This window comes from Cryptomeria japonica, chromosome 1 (genome assembly GCF_030272615.1).
Source record: "Cryptomeria japonica chromosome 1, Sugi_1.0, whole genome shotgun sequence".
NCBI lineage: Eukaryota > Viridiplantae > Streptophyta > Pinopsida > Cupressales > Cupressaceae > Cryptomeria > Cryptomeria japonica.
In genome coordinates, this window is record NC_081405.1 from 193,996,423 (window position 1) to 194,015,368 (window position 18,946).

An 18,946-nucleotide genomic window follows, 5' to 3' on the forward strand; every position below is an offset into this window, starting at 1 on the left:
CACTCATGGTCAGAGCTTAAACTGGTACTAAATCCAGCATTGCAAATGCTATTCTAAAGCAATACACTATTATTGGATTTAACCATCCAACTGTAGTCAGTGTGACTCTTATCTTGTGATTGAGTAGTGAGCTCTAGGTGGTTCGCCTTTATGCATGTTCAAACCCCATTTGTATATGTTAGGAACCAGGAAGGACAACTAAGAGGGGGGGGTGAATCAGTTGTGAACTAGTTGTCTATAAATTATAACCCAAAACAAACTATACCAACTTAAAACTCAGTGTTAGTAAAACAAACTTTAATGTCGGTAAAATAGATTAACTGTTATAGTAGTACTAATATAACTTAATGCATGAAACAGAACAAAAAACAACATCCACAACACATGACATAGAGATTTTGACATGGAAACCTTGTAAGGGGAAAAACCACGGTGGGAAAATCAAATGATACTACTGCAAATAGTAAGTGTATATTGTTGGTATAATTTGTTTTGGGTTATAATTTATAGACAACTAGTTCACAACTGATTCACCCCCCCCCCCACTCTCAGTTGTCCTTCCCAGTTCCTAACATGGCCTTCCTGGAAGTGAAGGCCCCTCAATTTTAATTCACATACTTACTACAGAAGTATTATCTGATTGTGGGTAGGCTTCCCGCCATGGTTCTTCCCTTTACTGGGTTTTCCATGTATAAATCTTGGTGTCATGTGGATGGTATTTATTCTCTAATTATTGTTTATGCTTAATTGGTTTATCTGTTATTCTGGTATTTGGTTCAAGCATTTTGGTATTAATGTTTTGGGTTCCGATATTAAATTTTTAATTGCTAATGGCTCTGGTAATTTGTGACAACTGATTCACCACCCCCCCCCCTCTCGGTTGTCTTCCAATTTTTTGAAGTGTCTAATAATTGGTATCAAAGCTTTGGTCCTCTTTATATAAATCTTAACCACTCGAGGAAGATCCTATGGCAACTAATAGTTCAAGTTTATCTAGTTCATCTAGAGCTATCTTTCAGAGAGATATTCCTAGGCTTGATGGAACAAATTACACAGTATGGAAGATTCAGGAAGAGACTCATCTGAGATGTCTTGGTAAGGAGATTTGGGAGATCACACAGAATGGTGTTACACCTCATAATCTGACATCTAGCAACCCTCCTCTAGCAAACTTGGATAAGGAGCTTGAGAATGATTGTAGAGAAAGAGAAACCCTCTTGTGTGCACTTTCTGATCAACAAATAATGGGATTAACTGACAAATCATTTGGAAAGGCTATATGGGATAAGTTGGAGACTCTTAATGAAGGTGACCCTACTGTGAAGATTGCTAAACTTGATGGTTGCCAGGTGAGATATGAAAACTTGAAGATGGAAGAAGATGAAAGGATTACTGCATTCATGGAAAGGGTAAATGAGATTGTTATGGGAATTCAATGTTGTGGTGGAACTCTGAGTGAAGAAGAAATTGTTTCTAAAGTTCTAAGAGCCCTACCACCAGCTTACAAGATGAAGACTACTGCAATTAATGAATTGAGAACAATGGCTAATACTTCTGTCAACAGAAATACCTTGGTTGGGAAATTATCTTCTTTTGAGCTTGAAGAATTTGGACCTTCTGGAGCTATGAAGTCTGGACCTGCTTTTCATGCATCTATATCATCAACCGATAAGCAAGATTGGAAAGCTTTATATGCAAAGGAATTTGGTGATATGAAGAGAGAAGATGATGAGTTTGAGCAACTTGGAGCGCTATTTGCTAGAAGAGTACCTAAAGGACCGGTAGGAAGTAAGTATGAAGGAAAAGCACCTTTTAAATGTTTTCCATGTAATAAGATTGGTCATTTTGCATCTAGATGTCCTGAAAGGAATTCAAGATTTGAAGAAAGAGTTTGAAGATCTTTTAAGCCTAACCTTGGATATTAGAAAAAGTATAAGTACAGGAAAATAGAGACAAATCATGCTACATAGCGGATGAGGAAGGTGTTACTAATTCTAATGATGAACCGACAGAAGACTCTACTAGTGGTTCTGGCAATGGGAAGGAATGGGTGTTCCTGGCTATCAAGGAAGATGTTTCGGCACTGGAAGAGAATGTACCTTAAGAGAAGACACTTGCTGCTAAAATTGAGGGCAAGGATGAATGGGTAATTGACAGTGGTTGTTCACATCATATGACTGGAGATAAAGGAAAGTTTCTATCTTTGCAAAAATTTGATGGCGGTCAGGTTTAATTTGGAGATGACAAAGCATGTATGATCAAAGGAAAAGGAAATATATCATTGGATGGTAAGAACAATACTGATAATGTTTATTATGTTGAAGAATTGAAAAATAATCTTTTGACTGTAGGACAATTGGTGGATAAGAGATTTCAATTACAGTTCAAGGATGGAAAATGCAAAATTATTAACATATCTAGTTTGGAGATTGCAACCGGTACACAAACAAAAGGTAATGTATTTCATTTAAATTCTAGTGAGAAGACATGTTTGATTGCACAAATTGATGAGAGTTGGCTATGGCATAAGAGGCTATGTCATGTGAATTTTGATTGCATTGTGAAGATCAGCTCAGCTAAGGTAGTTAGAGATATACCTAAGATTGTGAAGCTCTATAATCTAGTATGTAAAGAATGCCAAATGGGTAAACAAGTCAGAACCTCTTTTAGGAGTATACAAGATAAATCTAATGATTTTCTTGATCTTATTCATACTGATTTGTGTGGCCCTACTAGAGTTAAAAAAATTCAAGGTGATAGATATTTTATGCTAATCATTGATGATTATTCTAGAATAATGTGGGTTACTTTTCTAAGGGAGAAATCTGAGGCTTTTGAAAAGTTTAAAATCTTTAAAGCTAAAGTTGAAACAAAGACAGGATTGAAGATTAAATGTTTGAGGTCAGATCATGGTGGAGAATTCATATCCACTGAGTTTAATAACTTTTGTGAGAAGCATGGTATATGGAGACAATTTTCTGCTCCTCAGATCCCTCAACAGATTGGAGTTGTGGAAAGGAAGAACAAAACTATCTTGGATGTTGCTAGAACAATGATGATGGAAGCTAGTCTACCTCATATCTATTGGAGAGAAGCAATGAGCACAATGGTTTATACATTAAACAGAGTACATATCAAAGGAGAAACTGGTAAGACACCTTATGAATTATGGTTAGGCAATACACCTACAATTAAGTATTTCAGAATCTTTGGTATTAAATGTTATATCAAGAGAGATAATATCATTGGTAAATTTGATTCTAGATGTGATGAAGGCATATCTCTTGGTTATTCTAATGAAAGCAAGGCATAAAATTGTTATAACAAGAGATTGCAAAGAATTATGGAGAGTGCTAATGTCAAGGTGGATGAGCTAAATAGAGGTCAAATCAGAGTTTATGAGCAAGAACCAATGGTGGAAATGATTATATTTGAATCGGTAGCACCTTTACCAGAATAGAGTGTTGAACCAATTACTCTGGCAGTATCAAAAAAATCAATATTAACTGAAGAATCGGGAAGAGGAACAAAGAGTCAGAAGACTCCTAGGTATGTGAGATTGAAGCATTCAGAAGATCAAATCATTGGGGATAAAAACAATGGAGTGATAACAAGAAGAAGACTGGCAACTAATGAGGTATGTTTAATTTCTCAAGTTTAATCGGTATCAGTAATTGAAGCATTTAAAGATGAATATTGGTTGAAAGCTATGGAAGAAGAATTAGGTCAAATTGAGAAGAATAACACATGGACTTTATTTCCCCAACCTAAAAATAAGAATGTTATTAGAACTAAATGGGTTTTTAGGAATAAATTGAATGAGGATGGTCAAGTTGTAAGGAACGAGGCTAGATTGGTTTGTAAAGGATATTCTCAAAAGGAAGGAATTGATTATGGTGAGACTTTTTCACCTGTAGCTAGGATTGAAGTCGTAAGATTATTTCTTGCCTATGTTGCCCATAAATACTACGAGGTTTATTAGATGGATGTTAAGCGTGCATTTTTTAACATGGGGATCTTGATGAGGAATTTTATATTGAGAAACCTAATAGTTTTTCACTTTCAGATGATACAAACATGGTTTGCAAGTTAAGGAAAGCTTTATATGGATTGAAACAAGCACCTAGAGCTTGGTATGCAAGGTTGGATAAATATCTTTTGAAGCTTTGTTTTACTAAGGGTAACGCTGACAGTAATTTATATTATAAGGTCATAGATGATGATATATTGATTATTGAAGTATTTGTTGATGACATCATTTTTGGAGGTGAAGATAAGTTGTGCATGGAATTTTCTAAGAATATGGAGAAGAAATTTTAAATGTCTATGATTGGGGAAAAGAATTTTTTCTTAGGTTTGTAGATTACTGAGATAGACAAAGGTATTTTCATTTGTCAAACTAAGTATGCTAGGGAATTGTTGAAGAAATTTGGTATGGGAGATTCTAAACCGGTAAGTACTCCTATGGTTACCAGTGAGAAATTGACAAGGAAAGATGTTTCTACACTGGTAAATCCTACAAGATACAAATCTACGATTGGAGGTCTACTTTATTTGATTCAGACTAGGCCTGACATAAGGGTTAGTGCAAGATCATGGGGGGCCAAAAAGTGGTGATGTGAAAAAAATAGCCTTCTCCACTCGCCTAAAAACACGAAAATCTATGTTGACTTTTTGCTTGGCCTGGGTGTCCGTAAACCTTGGTATGGTAATTACCTAAGCAAATCGGATATCCAATTTTTATTTGTAATTTTAGATTTAAAAATATATTATATAATATATAATATAATATAATGCAATATTATATATTACATATTATATAATATATAATATATTATTATATTATATTATATATTATATAATACATAATATAATATAATATTATAATCTAATATTATATTATATATTATGTATTATATATAATATAATATAATATAATGTAATATTATATATTACATATTATATAATATATAATATATTATTATATTATATTATATATTATATAATACATAATATATAATATAATATTAGATTATAAAATATTATATTATATTATATTATATAGCTAGGGAAGTTTCGACTTCTATATTGTAGTCCAGTCTCGACCAACAATAGAACTGGGAGGGCCAGATCTGATCTATATATTATATTATTATATTATATTATATTATATAATATATATATATATAATGTAATATAATAATATATTATATAATATAATAATATATTATATTATATAATTATATAATATATTATATTATATATATTATATAATATTATATTATTATATTATATAATATTATATTATTATATTATATAATTATATAATATATTATATTATATAATTATATAATATATTATATTATATAATTATATAATATAATATATTATATAATTATATAATATAATATATTATATAATTATATAATATAATATATTATATAATACGTACTATATAATATAATATATTATATAATACGTATTATATAATATATTATTATATTATATTATATTATATAATATATAATTATATTTATAATATAATATATATTATATTATATAATATAATAATATATTATATAATATATTATTATATTATATAATATAATGTTATTTTAAAATAATTTAAGTATAAAAATCGGATATCCAATTTTCTAAGACAATATATTTCGACTGTGATAGCCCGTGAGTCATTTTTAACCCATGGGTTGCATGATTTTATAGAAATCCGATATCTAATTGCATTCGATATCTGGTGTTTTGCCCAAAAATTGCTAAAAAATAGATTAGAAGGTAATATTTTTATTGTTTTCAATCATTTTCATTCAATTTTTTTATTTTTTTTAATGTTTATTTCATTTTCCATTGAAAATATGGTTTTTTCATGAAAACTAGGTTTTTTTCAATCAAATACAAAATTGTTTAAATTTGTTAACTAAATTCAATTGTTTACATTCAATTAGGTTAAAAATGGGGGATAACAATGAAAACATTGATCAACCACAACCGCAACAACCAAACCCTCCTTTGTCAAACCCCCCCTCAATTCGGGATTTGATTGCACAAAATTTGAATGAATTGAGAGGGATTGCAAATGTATATCGTAGGATCCCTCATCTAAACCCAATGTTTGATCCTCTCACGTCGATCATAAATAGTATGGAAACCATGACTGAGGAGCACAATGTCGCCCTTTTGTGGCGAGATTCTATGAGGGAACAATATGCGGATGGCTTGTCATATAAGGAGATCAAGGATCTCGAGATATCGAAAGTCGATATCGCCTCATTGTTTGTGAATCCCCACACTGGTCAACCTGTAGACCCCAAAAAAAATAAACTTTCTATTAAATGGTGCACAAATGATGGTATTGTGAAAAAATTTTGGGATCCTTGGTCGATGGTTTTCAACAAACCACCCAACAACAATCTTGATGTCCCCTTCTACTTCATAAAAAAATTGTATGCTAAGTTTGTTTTACGCAAACATGTGAACTACTTTGACATCCAACCTTTCCAGGGTGTGGGTTTAGGTATGCCCCAAAATAGACCTGAGGCTGTCAGAGTAGTCCAGGGCCCATATGTCCCCCCTCCTCCTGTTAATCCCCCACCTCCAATGCAGCATCCAGATATCATTTGTGAGGTGGCTTCACAGACCATATCGACTATTCACTCTTTGAGTAGCCTTTTGGTTTCTCAGGCTGGGTCAATAGCTCAGCCTACTTTTTATGGTAGTAGTGCATCCGGTGGTGCTGACACATCATCCTCGGCTCCACAAATATGTGTTCCCCATAGTTGTGTCATGTGTGGGCACATATGCTTGGGTCCAGTTGGACAACCTGTTGATCCTCCTGCGGACAGTGCAGATTATGAGGTGCATGAGATGCATGATGCACCAGATGTTATGACATATACTAGAGGATACCCTAGGGAGTCCTCGCATGCTAGAGGCGAGGAGGTACCGTCATCATACATTGATGATGTAGTGGTAAGATTTGTATTTTCACAATTCATGCTATATTTTAAATGAATATTTAAAATCTAGATAATATTAAGTACTAATTTTTATTTACATGGTCTATTTAATAGTTGATGACCGAGGAGGAGTTGAGACAAATTCAGGAGGGCATCTTGTCGGCCATTTCATTTGGCCTTGATAGCTTGATGGTACATATATTATTGCACCTAGTCGTTTGTATTTTATTGTACATACATGCTCATCATTTATATTGGTATTAATTAGATTATGTAGTAACTTGCATGTATATCTTATTTTACTCTTGTAGGGCACAAGCAGCACGAGTGCGGGGAAATGTGATTTAGGGTCTGGTAGTGCACTTGGAGACAAGGGAAAGGTAGTTAAATGCAAATATGATTGAATGAATAGTTTAAATAACTTATAGTGATTATACACATCTAGACATAGATTGATAGTTTCATATACTTGTTGTGTATATGTACGGAGAATTCTTGGCTTCACATCCTTGATGACTACACCCAATATACTTGAAGATGAAGAAGAAGAAGAGATGCCTCGAGTAGATGTGTGTTTATTTTATTTTGTGTTTAGTAGATATAATTTATTATTATCAGTGACAATTATATGCTAACTTGTATCAATGTCATGTTTCTGAACATATGTAGGTTGTGTATGAAAATATTGAAAACATACCTCCTCTACCGAAGACATACATCAAGAGTCCTGCAAAGTCAAAGAGAAAATGTGGAGACGAGGTAAACATGAATAGTTCAATTATAGTTCATTTTTATGTTAACTTTTCGAATGTGAATTATATAATATAACTAATATTAATTTTGGTTTGTTTTTCTTGCACAGGATCCTTCAGAGCCGAGCAGTGCGGCAAAGAGGATCAATTTTGATGATCCATTAGCAGCTTAGGATGTTATAGATAGTTTTCGAATGCTTACATGTCTAGTTGGCATGTATATTTTGTATATGGACATACATTAATGTATTTAGACATACATATTGTTTGAGTTGGCATTTATGCCATATTTGTGAATGGACATACATTTGTAATCATTTGACATTTTTATATATACAGAAGTTGATATTCGATCATATAAATTGTTGCTCATCTGTGCATGGTGTTATCATGGAAATATTTAATCTTCATTCCAATAATTAAAAATGGTTAATAATGGTTATTTAATGAACAATACAATTCATTTCATTTCATCGTAAGTGTTGTTTGTATAATAAACAATATAATTAATTTCATTTCATCATAAGTTTTGTTTGTATAATGAACAATACAATTCATTTAATGAACAATAAAATACAATTCATTTAATGAACAATACAATTCATTTAATGAATAATACAATACAATTCATTTAATGAACAATACTTGATACAATTCATTATTACCCTATGCATAGTCCTATTTTCCCCCCCACTCGGTCGAATGCTTGGGGTCATACCCTACCTCCGTCATCCCTTGAGCACCCTAAGTGCTAAAAATTGTCAAACTTTGACAGGCCCTAACTCAAAATCTATGGCACCTGTGAATGATCTGTTTGAACCTACGGGGCCATGAGAGGAGTCCCTACAAAAGCCTATCTCAGTTTTTTCAGTTTCCCTATGGTTTTATTAGGGTAGCGATTTTTCGGTTGGCGAAAAAATCATCAGTCTCATTCATTTGAATGTTGTCTCATGGCCAATTTCTCATTCTGCTCGTCGCGATGACAAACTATCGGCTCCGACATGTCTAGTTAGGCATTATTACCCTATTCATGTTCCTATTTTTCCCCCCCACTCGGTCAAACGCTCGAGGTCATACCCTACCAGCGTTGTCCCTTGAGTGCCCTAAGTGCTAAAAATTGTCAAACTTTGATGGGCCCTAACTCAGAATCTGTGGCACTTGCGAACAATCTGTTTGAACCTGCAGGGCCATGAGAGGGGTCTCTACAAAAGCATATCTTGGTTTTTCAAGTTTCCCTACGGTTTTATTAGGGTAGCAATTTTTTGGTTGGCGAAACAATCATCAAACTCATTCATTCGAATGTTGTCTCATGGCCAATTTCTCAATCTGCTATTTGCGATGATGAACCGTCGGCTCTGACATGTCCAGTTAGGCATTATTACCCTATGTATGCTCCTATTTTTCTCCCCCCACTCAGTGGAACACTCAGGGTCATACCCTACCGACGTCATAGGACACCATAGGACCCAAAGCGACCCAATGTGGTGTCATAAGGGGTCATATTATGTCCTAAGAGGTCATATGATGTCTTAAAGGGGTCTTATGACACAATATGACCCATTAGGACACAATATGACCCATAACGACCCAATATGGTGTCAATAAGGGGTCATATGGTGTCATCAGAGGTCATATGGTGTCCTAGGACCCCTTAGGACACCATATGACCCCTTAAGACACCATATTGGGTCATTATAGGTCATATTGTGTCCTAATTGATCATATTGTGTCATATGACCCTTTAAGACATCATATGACCCCTTAGGACACAAAATATGACCCCTTATGACACCATATTGGGTCGCTTTGCGTCTTATGGTGTCCTAAGGGGTCATATTGTGTCCTAGGACCCCTTAGGAAACTATATGACCCATAATGACAAAATTTGGTGTCTTAAGGGGTCATATGGTGTCCTAGGATACCACATGATACTTATGGACACCATATGACCCCTAATGACACCATATGGGTTGTATGTTGTCCTTAGGGGTCATATGGTGTCCCATGAACCCTTATGATCCCTTAGGACACCATACAACCCATTATGACACTATATTGGGTTGTTATAGGTCCTATGGTGTCCTAAGGGGTCATATTATGTCCTAAGATCCCTTAGGACACCATATGACCCCTAACAACACCATATGGTGTCATAAGGGGTCCTATGGTGTCTATAGGGGTCATATGGTGTCCTACGACCCCTTAGGACACCATATGGCCCCTTAAGACACCATATTGGGTCATTATGGATCCTATGGTGTCCTAAGGGGTCATATTGTGTCCTATGACCCCTTAGGACACCACATGACCCCTAACGACACCATATGGTTCATAAGGGGTCCTATGGTGTCCATGGGGGTCATATGGTGTTCTATGACCCCTTAGGACACCATATGACCCCTTAAGATGTGATATTGGGTCGTTATGGGTCATATTGTGTCCTAATGGGTCATATTGTGTCATATGACCCCTTTAAGACATCATATGACCCCTCAGGACATAATATGACCCCTTATGACACCATATTGGGTCTCTTTGGGTCTTTTGGTGTCCTAAGGGGTCATATTGTGTCCTATGACCCCATAAGACACCATAGGATCCAAACCGACCCAATATGGTGTCATAAGGGCTCACATTGTGTCCTAAGGGGTCATATGATGTCTTAAAGGGGTCATATGACACAATATGACCCACTAGGATACAATATGACCCATAACGACCCAATATGGTGTCATAAGGGGTCATATGGTGTCCATAGGGGTCATATGGTGTCCTAGGACCCCTTATGACACCATATGACCCCTTAAGACACCATATTGGGTTGTTATGGGTCATATTATGTCATATGACCCCTTTAAGACATCATATGACCCATTAGGAAACAATATGACCCCTTATGATACCATATTGGGTCGCTTTGGGTCCTATGGTTTCCTAAGGGGTCATATTGTGTCCTATGACCCCTTAGGACACCATATGACCCATAACGACACAATTTGGTGTCTTAAGGGGTCATATGGTGTCCTAGGAAACCATATGATGCCTATGGACATCATATGACCCGTAACGACACCATATGGTGTCATAAGGGGTCGTATGTTGTTTGTAGGGGTCAAGGTGTCCCGTGAACCCTTATGACCCCTTAGGATACCAGACGACCCATTATGACACCATATTGGGTCGTTATGGGTATTATGGTGTCCTAAGGGGTCATATTATGTTATACGACCCCTTAGGACACCATATTTCCCCTAACAACACCATATTCTATCATAAGGGGTCCTATGGTGTCCATAGGGGTCATATGGTGTCCTGCAACCCCTTAGGACACCATACGACCCCTTAAGACACCATATTGGGTCGTTATGGGTCCTATGGTGTCCAAAGGGGTCATATTGTGTCCTACGACCCCTTAGGACACCATATGACCCCTAACGACTCCATATGGTATCATAAGGTGTCCTATGGTGTCCATAGGGGTCATATGGTGTCCTACGACCCCTTTGGACACCATATGACCCCTTAAGACACCATATTGGGTCTTTTTGGGTCCTATTATGTCCTAAGGGGTCATATTGTATCCTACGACCCCTTAGAACACCATATGACCCCTTAAGACACCAAATCATGTCGTTATAGTTATATTGTGTCTTAATGGGTCATATTGTGTCATATGACCCCTTTAAGACATCATATGACCCTTTAAGACATCATATGACCCCTTATGACACCATATTGGGTCACTACGGGTCCTATGGTGTCCTAAGGGGTCATATTGTGTCCTGCGACCCCTTAAGACACCATATTACCCATAACGACACAATTTGGTGTCTTAATCTCTCTCTCCCCCCACTAATCTCTTTATCTCTCTCTCCCTTCCCCCCCTCTCTCTCTCTGTCTCTCTCCCCTAATCTCTCTCTATCTCTCTGCCCCCACTACCCCCTCTCCCTCTCCCTAATATCATATACTAATTTATTTATAAATTAATATATTAAAATATTATATATTAATATATTAATAAACATTAGATTAATTATGTGCAAATCTAGTTAATGAATTTACTTATTAAAATCGGATATCCAATTTCTGTTGTAAAATTTTCAAATTTCAAATTTCAGCTCGGGAATGCTTTGGGATTTGGCTTGGAAGTGACAAGCCTGGAAAGTCAACTGAAAAAACGTGTTTTTTAGTATTCCTTGATTTTCCAAACTTTACACTAGTGGCTAACGACTTTTTTTGTAGCCAAAATTGATAAAACGAAAAGGGTTTTTTAAGGACATTCTCAGCTTTCCAACAATATAAGGCTTGTCTTATTTTGACTTTAATAAATAATTATTATTTATTTTCTAATCGAATTCTAACAATAGTCCTGATTGCTTGATTGATTGAAAAACACTCATAACTTTCAAACGGTATAACAATTTTTGAATCCGAAAAATGCATCACATCCTATGCTTCGTTTACTATAGGGAAAAAATTTTAAAAATTAAATTTCATAAGTTTTTGACCAAGTTAAGGTGGTCAGACGTGGAAGTTTCTGAATTTCTGAAAAGCTATAGTAAAAAATTCATAAATAACTATTTACTTTATAAACAAATATGTGTCACATCCGGACATGAGTCTAATACTTATATTATAAATACTATAAAAATTTATTATGATTTGATTGTGATTAGGGTGGTCAAACATGTGTCTACTTCTATTTTTCTTGAAATTTTAGTACCACTGCATTGAAATTTGATATTTTCATCAAACAGGATTTTCTTTTTCCAAAAATCTAGTAGCTTAGAAACTACATTCAATTTTCTATAGATTCTCTTCTTACATATTTTTAAAATGATGTTGACAACTTGTTCAAATTTTCATGTCAAGTTGCATAACTCTATTTTTCTGAAATTTCATTGCCACTTAAGGGCGTGTTTTGGCACACCATGATCCTGCACATACCCATAATGAATGTTGTTTGTATTGCATCTAGATTTCAAAGTGATCCTAGAGAAAATCATGAGAGTGCGGTGAAAATAATTTTTAGATACTTGCAAGGTACATCTTAATATGGTTTGTGGTACCCTAAGGATGATGACTTTACTTTATGTGCATATACAGATGCAGATTGGGCTGGAGATGTTGATGATCGGAAAAGTACTTCTGGTGGAGCTTTCTTTCTTGGAAAGAAGTTATTTTCATGGATCAGCAAGAAATAGTCATGTACTTCTTTATCTACTGTTGAAGCTAAGTATGTTGTTGCTGCTACTAACTGTACAGAGGTTCTATGGATGAAGAAAATGTTGAAGGATATCAAAGTGCATTGCACTGGACTAGTAGTTATTCACTGTGATAACTCTGTTGCTATTGACATATCAAAGAATCTGATATTTCACTCTAAGACAAAGCACATATTTATCAAGTATAACTTTTTGAAGGAGAAGGTGGAAGAAAATGAAGTTAGACTAGTTTATGTGAACACTAAAGAGCAGATTGCAGATATTTTCACTAAACCTTTGCCTAAAGAACCATTTGAGTACTTGAGAGATAGGTTAGGGGTCTTTGCCCCTCCAAGAGAGAACTGATTGATGCTTTTTTCCATCACTCTGGTATGTATTATTAAAGATATTATTCATTTCGACACTAATGTGGGGATGCTACTGCTTTGGGGGAGTAGTTAGCTTTGTGACTCAATGGTTTATGTTTTTGCTTTGATATTTTTGTCAGATTTCTAACATTGATGTCAAAGGGGGAGAGATATTGATGTGAAAAAATTAAGGAATTGTATACATTAGGAGGAGAGATATATGTGTAATTAAAAGCTTTACAAAGATATTATTCATAAGGGGGATTTTGGTCTTTGTTTCAGAACTTCATTGCTATATCTTTATATGGGAGATTGTTGGTTGTCTTCCATTGGGGGAGACTTGTTTGGCATTTCTTGGTACTTAGATGTTTTTCACATCTAGTGTTGTCATCAATGCCAAAGGGGGAGATTGTTGGCCATTTGGAGGAATTGACTATATATTGCATTGATGTTTTGTCATTGATGTCAACACTAGTTGTTTTGGATGCTTTACTAGCACCCTTCTAGTCCCAGAAGGTTGTGTGCTTTCTAGTTGGTTTGGATCTGGCATGATCCGATATGCTCCGGTATGATTTGGTTATGGAATTGGCTTACTCATGCTCATATTAAGTTAGTTGGTTTTGGTCTGGTGATCGGATGCTATCCTGATTGCTTGGAAGCTTGGTTTGTGGTTCCGGCGAGGGTTTCACCGGTAAAGCTTTATTGGAGATCTTTGATGATATGCATAAGTGGTGTTGGTGCAGCTTCTGGTGGAGATTTAGGATGTTGATGGTGATTGTAGACACCTAAAAATGTCTCATGGATCATGTACTAATTATTCATCTAAATTAGTTAAATAATTCTTTAATTATTTAATTAAATTATTTATCTTATTCTTCTAATTTCATATTTCCTTATCATCTTACTAATTATTTAATTTCCAATTCTATCATCATTTAATCATTTAACCCATTTTCTAATGTTAATTAAATATTTATTATTTAATTAATTATGCTTTTTAATCCCTCGATTTAAATAATCTTTATTATTTAAATAAATTCATTTTCAATTTCTATCTCTATTCAATTAATCATTAACCCTTTTCTAAATATTAATTAAATATTTATTATTTAATTAATTGTGATTTTAATGTTTTAATTTAAATAATCTTTATTATTTAATTAAAGTCAATTTCTAAATAATTAAATAGTTTCTTTAAATTATTTGATTAACGAATTAATTTTTCTAAATCCCCAAATTATAATTTCGTTTAATTTCATAGTTCTTCTAATTTCATTTAATTTCATTAGTTTTTCAAATTCTAATTCTTCTAATTTCTTCTAATTTCATATACATGTGCATGATTTCAAAAATCAAATTGAAAATCAAAGTCAAGTTCTAAATATATTCAAATAACAAATTGAATTTAAAATAAATTCAATATTTGATTTAAATTCTCATGCAAAGATTAAATTGAAAATCAAAGTCAAAGTGCAAGCACATGCTAAATTAATTAATTCAATCAATTAATTAATTAATTAATTGATTCAATTATCTCTTCAATCTCTATTTCTATCTTTTAGTTAGCTTTTTTTAAATAAAACTTTCAATCAGTTAACTATCTCCTCTTTAATTTTTCCAATCATTCTTTTTCATCCTTCAATCATTTAACTCATTTAATCTATTCAATCAATTATGTTCCACCTCCAAATCAACAATTCAACTATCAATCAGCATGTGAGCTCACCTAAGTTCCACCTCTTGATCAATTTGTTCCACCTATCAATCAATCCTCTCCAATAATCTATAAATTCAACATCAATTTCTCACAATTATTCAGAATCACGAACTTTGAATCTTTGTGTCAATTGCAAGTTGCCAATGTGATATCTGAGAGCCATCATACCACAAAGAAGAGAAGAGCAATGGAAGCTATATGCAATCTTGGAATAGGGGGAATTTGATTGATATATCTTACATCCATGTTTCTTGTTTAGCATTATTTCATTGCCTGTTTGTTTGAATTCCAATTAGGATAGGGATTTGTGATTTCTCCCTTTCATTCCTATTTGATTTATATTTGATGAATTTACAGCTTATGATAGTGATCATGTTTGAGACTTGGCGGATTGGGATCATTTCTTTAGTGTGTGGATCTATATTGGGTCTCGATGTTATCTAGTTTATGGATTGGCTTAATGTAACGTGTGGATTGGACCTCTCGATATGTTTCCAAGATGTCTTATGAGTTGGATATTATTTTTTTGGTCTAAGGGCAACGTTTTTTATAATTATGTAATTGGTTTATTGTCTGGTGGTTGACCTAATTGTTTATGGTCGAGGGTTTGTATATATATGATGTAAGATCTCATTGTAGATCATCAGGTTATATGAATGGGATATGGATATGTAATGTGCAAATAATGTAATATCATTCAAGCAAAGGATTTGGTCGATCATTGGAGATCGAGTTGGGTTTATGTAAGAAGATTTAGTCCTCCTATATTGAGCTTAACCGGAACTATACTCAGGAATAGGAGATGCTATCTTTGCAGTTCATTCATTCTTCTGGATTGTAGTTTGGATCTCTATGTAGTCAATGAGACTCCTTTTGTGATGAGAAGTGCACTCTAGGATATTGGCCTTCCTACAAGTGCAGGCCCCACAATTGTAATTCGCATACTTACTACAGAAGTATTATTTGACTGTGGGTAGGCTTCCCACCATGGTTTTTCCATTTACCAGGTTTTCCACATATAAATATTGGTGTCATGTGGATGGTATTTATTCTCTTATTATTGTTTATGCTTAATTGGTTTCTTTGTTATTTTAATATTTGGTTTAAGCATTCTGGTATTAAAGTTTTAATTGCAGATGGTTCTGGTGATCTGTGACAATTGATTCACCCCCCCAACCCTAACCCCCCGCCCCCCCCCCCCACCCCTCTCAGTTGTCTTTCGGTTATTTGAACTGTCTAACAAAAATAATAGATAATTGATTTCTCAAAAGAGATATTCTAAATTCATGATTATAATTTGAGATTTAAATAGTATGATATTAGTAAAACTACACAACTAACTAAGGTAAACCAAGGAGCAAGCATTGAGTATAAATTAAATGAGATAATTTCTTTAGTACACAAATGGTTTTCTAATTCTTGCCTAATCAAGATTCTTGATTTACACATAACTCTTGGTAATACTATTATTGGAATTTGAATATAATGGAAGCAAAAAAAAAAAAAAAAAACTAAATTTCAACTAAAAATAATAACAAAATAAGGTAAAATAAAGGTAAGTATAATTTTTTAAGAGACCTTGAGTTTGTTGTGAAATGACTTCATTGTGGGAATAAGCCACAAGTGGATCTATTGCACAAAGATATAAACTGAAGATGACTAGGCCACAACCTCTATATGGTGTAGGGACACTTTGTTATCATAGGATCTAGTTCACCTATCATAAGTCTGTCCTAAGTTAATGTGACCTATGCTTGTGTCATTATTACCTACTTTGCATAAAAAACTGTCATGAAAAGTATAATGAGACATATTGTGTGTAAAGGGAAGATTCATTGACTTTGTTGATAGCAAGTCAAGCCCAAACACTTTGTTATCATATGATATAATTCACCTTTCATAGGTTCACCCTAAGTTAATGTGGCCTATGTTGATGTCATTATTACCTACTTTTACATTAAAAGCTATCATGAAAAGTATAATGAGACATACCTATTGTGTGCAAAAGAAAGATTTATTGAATTTGTTGATAACAAATCAAGCTCCTTTACCAATGATATGTATCAATATTTATGATATCATTACTGATCTAAGTATTGATATAATTCAGTAATACAAACATTTTGCAATAAATTATTTCACAACTATCTACCCATTGTCAACAAGTGCCACGTAGTGGCCAATAGTTTCTGTTTTAATAAAATACAATAGATCTAATAATTATATAAGATTTTAATTTTATGTAATTATATTTGGTTGTTTGAATTAACTGATTTGTTTTATAGAATTTAAAAATAGAAATAATCAATCTCATTTGAATTATAATTGAAACTTAGAAATATATGCATTGTAATTTGATTTTAATTTTGATTTTAGAAAATAAGATTGTATTAGAAATAATAAGATATATTATAATATTGTCTAATTCTATTCCACTTATAAGTGATATAATATAAAATTATATGAGAATAACCCTAACCTAATTTCAAAAATAATTTTAATATTATAATAAATAATGTATTGTTATTTTAGCTATTATATTTTTTTATTATTTAATAATAATCTTATTTTATTACGAAATTTTTTCTTTTCTAGATAAGAATTAAGATTCTTATATTATTGTATTTCTAATTATTATAATATTAATATATGTTAATTATATACTAATAAATACATGATATATTAAATACAATTCAAAAATTAAGTTTGGATAATAGTTAATTTAAAGTTATGTTTAAAGTTGGTGTTAGGTTAGGCTTGGGTTAATTATGTTAAAGTTCATTCACATGTATTATTATGTATATTATAATATTATTTTATAATTTTTAATATAATTATTATTATTATTATATTGTTCTTTATTAATTTATTATTATAAATATTAGTACTATATTATTAAAAAAAATTATATTATATATATGTTTATTTATTTATATAAAGTTTTGAAAGATTTAGAATTTGTTAAATATTTGTTTGGTGGATGTGTAAAACAAATTTGATAAGAAAATTTAAACATGCTAAATATTATTTTAACATATACCTAAAAAATTGCCTAAAAAAATTCATTCATAGATTGTGTAAATTTTCCAAGCCAATTAGATTGGAAAAAACTAATTCCTATCTTAACTTTATAAAAATTAAAAAACATATATATCAAAACAAAAAATTCATAATTTTAATTGATGGAGAAACATTTGAATAATAACAAGTACTAATAACTTGAAATTATTTGTTAACAATAATTTTCAATGAATTAAAATTATAAAATTTATTAAATATATTTCTTAATTAATTGAAATTTGAAAATCTATTAAGTTTAAGTAATTAAATTTTTTTATCAAATAAGCATCGTGATAGACGCTGCCCTAAATTTGACTCTAACCATAAAGCTTGGGGACGTTGTTGACCCATATGTCTACGTCAAATGTTGATGTGTGTAGTTAGTGTTGTGTCTCCGTCAAATTCCGCCAATTCGTTGACAATGAAACTTAATGACAGGTGGTATGAAGAGAGTAACAATTGTGCAGGTCAATCCACGTGTCTTACACTAGCAGTTGGTCCGAGGCGGAGAAGTAGAAATGGGCAACTGCATTTGATTTGATATTTCAAACAATATATTCTTTTTTACTTGTAACATTGTGTAGGTAGTTGCATGTTTACATCCATCTTGATCTTGTCGAGTTGTTATACTATCAAATAAATTCTTCAATATATGAGTTTTCATATTTTTATTTAAAACTTTTTAAAAATTATTTATAATCTATTCAATAATTATACATCACCTATATATTTTAATTATAAAAATGGAATATCAATTTATATAGATTGAATATCAATTTATATTTAATGCCATTTCACAATTAGATTTAACAATATTTCTTTAGGTTTATCCATTAAGATAACAGATTAAAAATATTAATCGAGAGTCTTT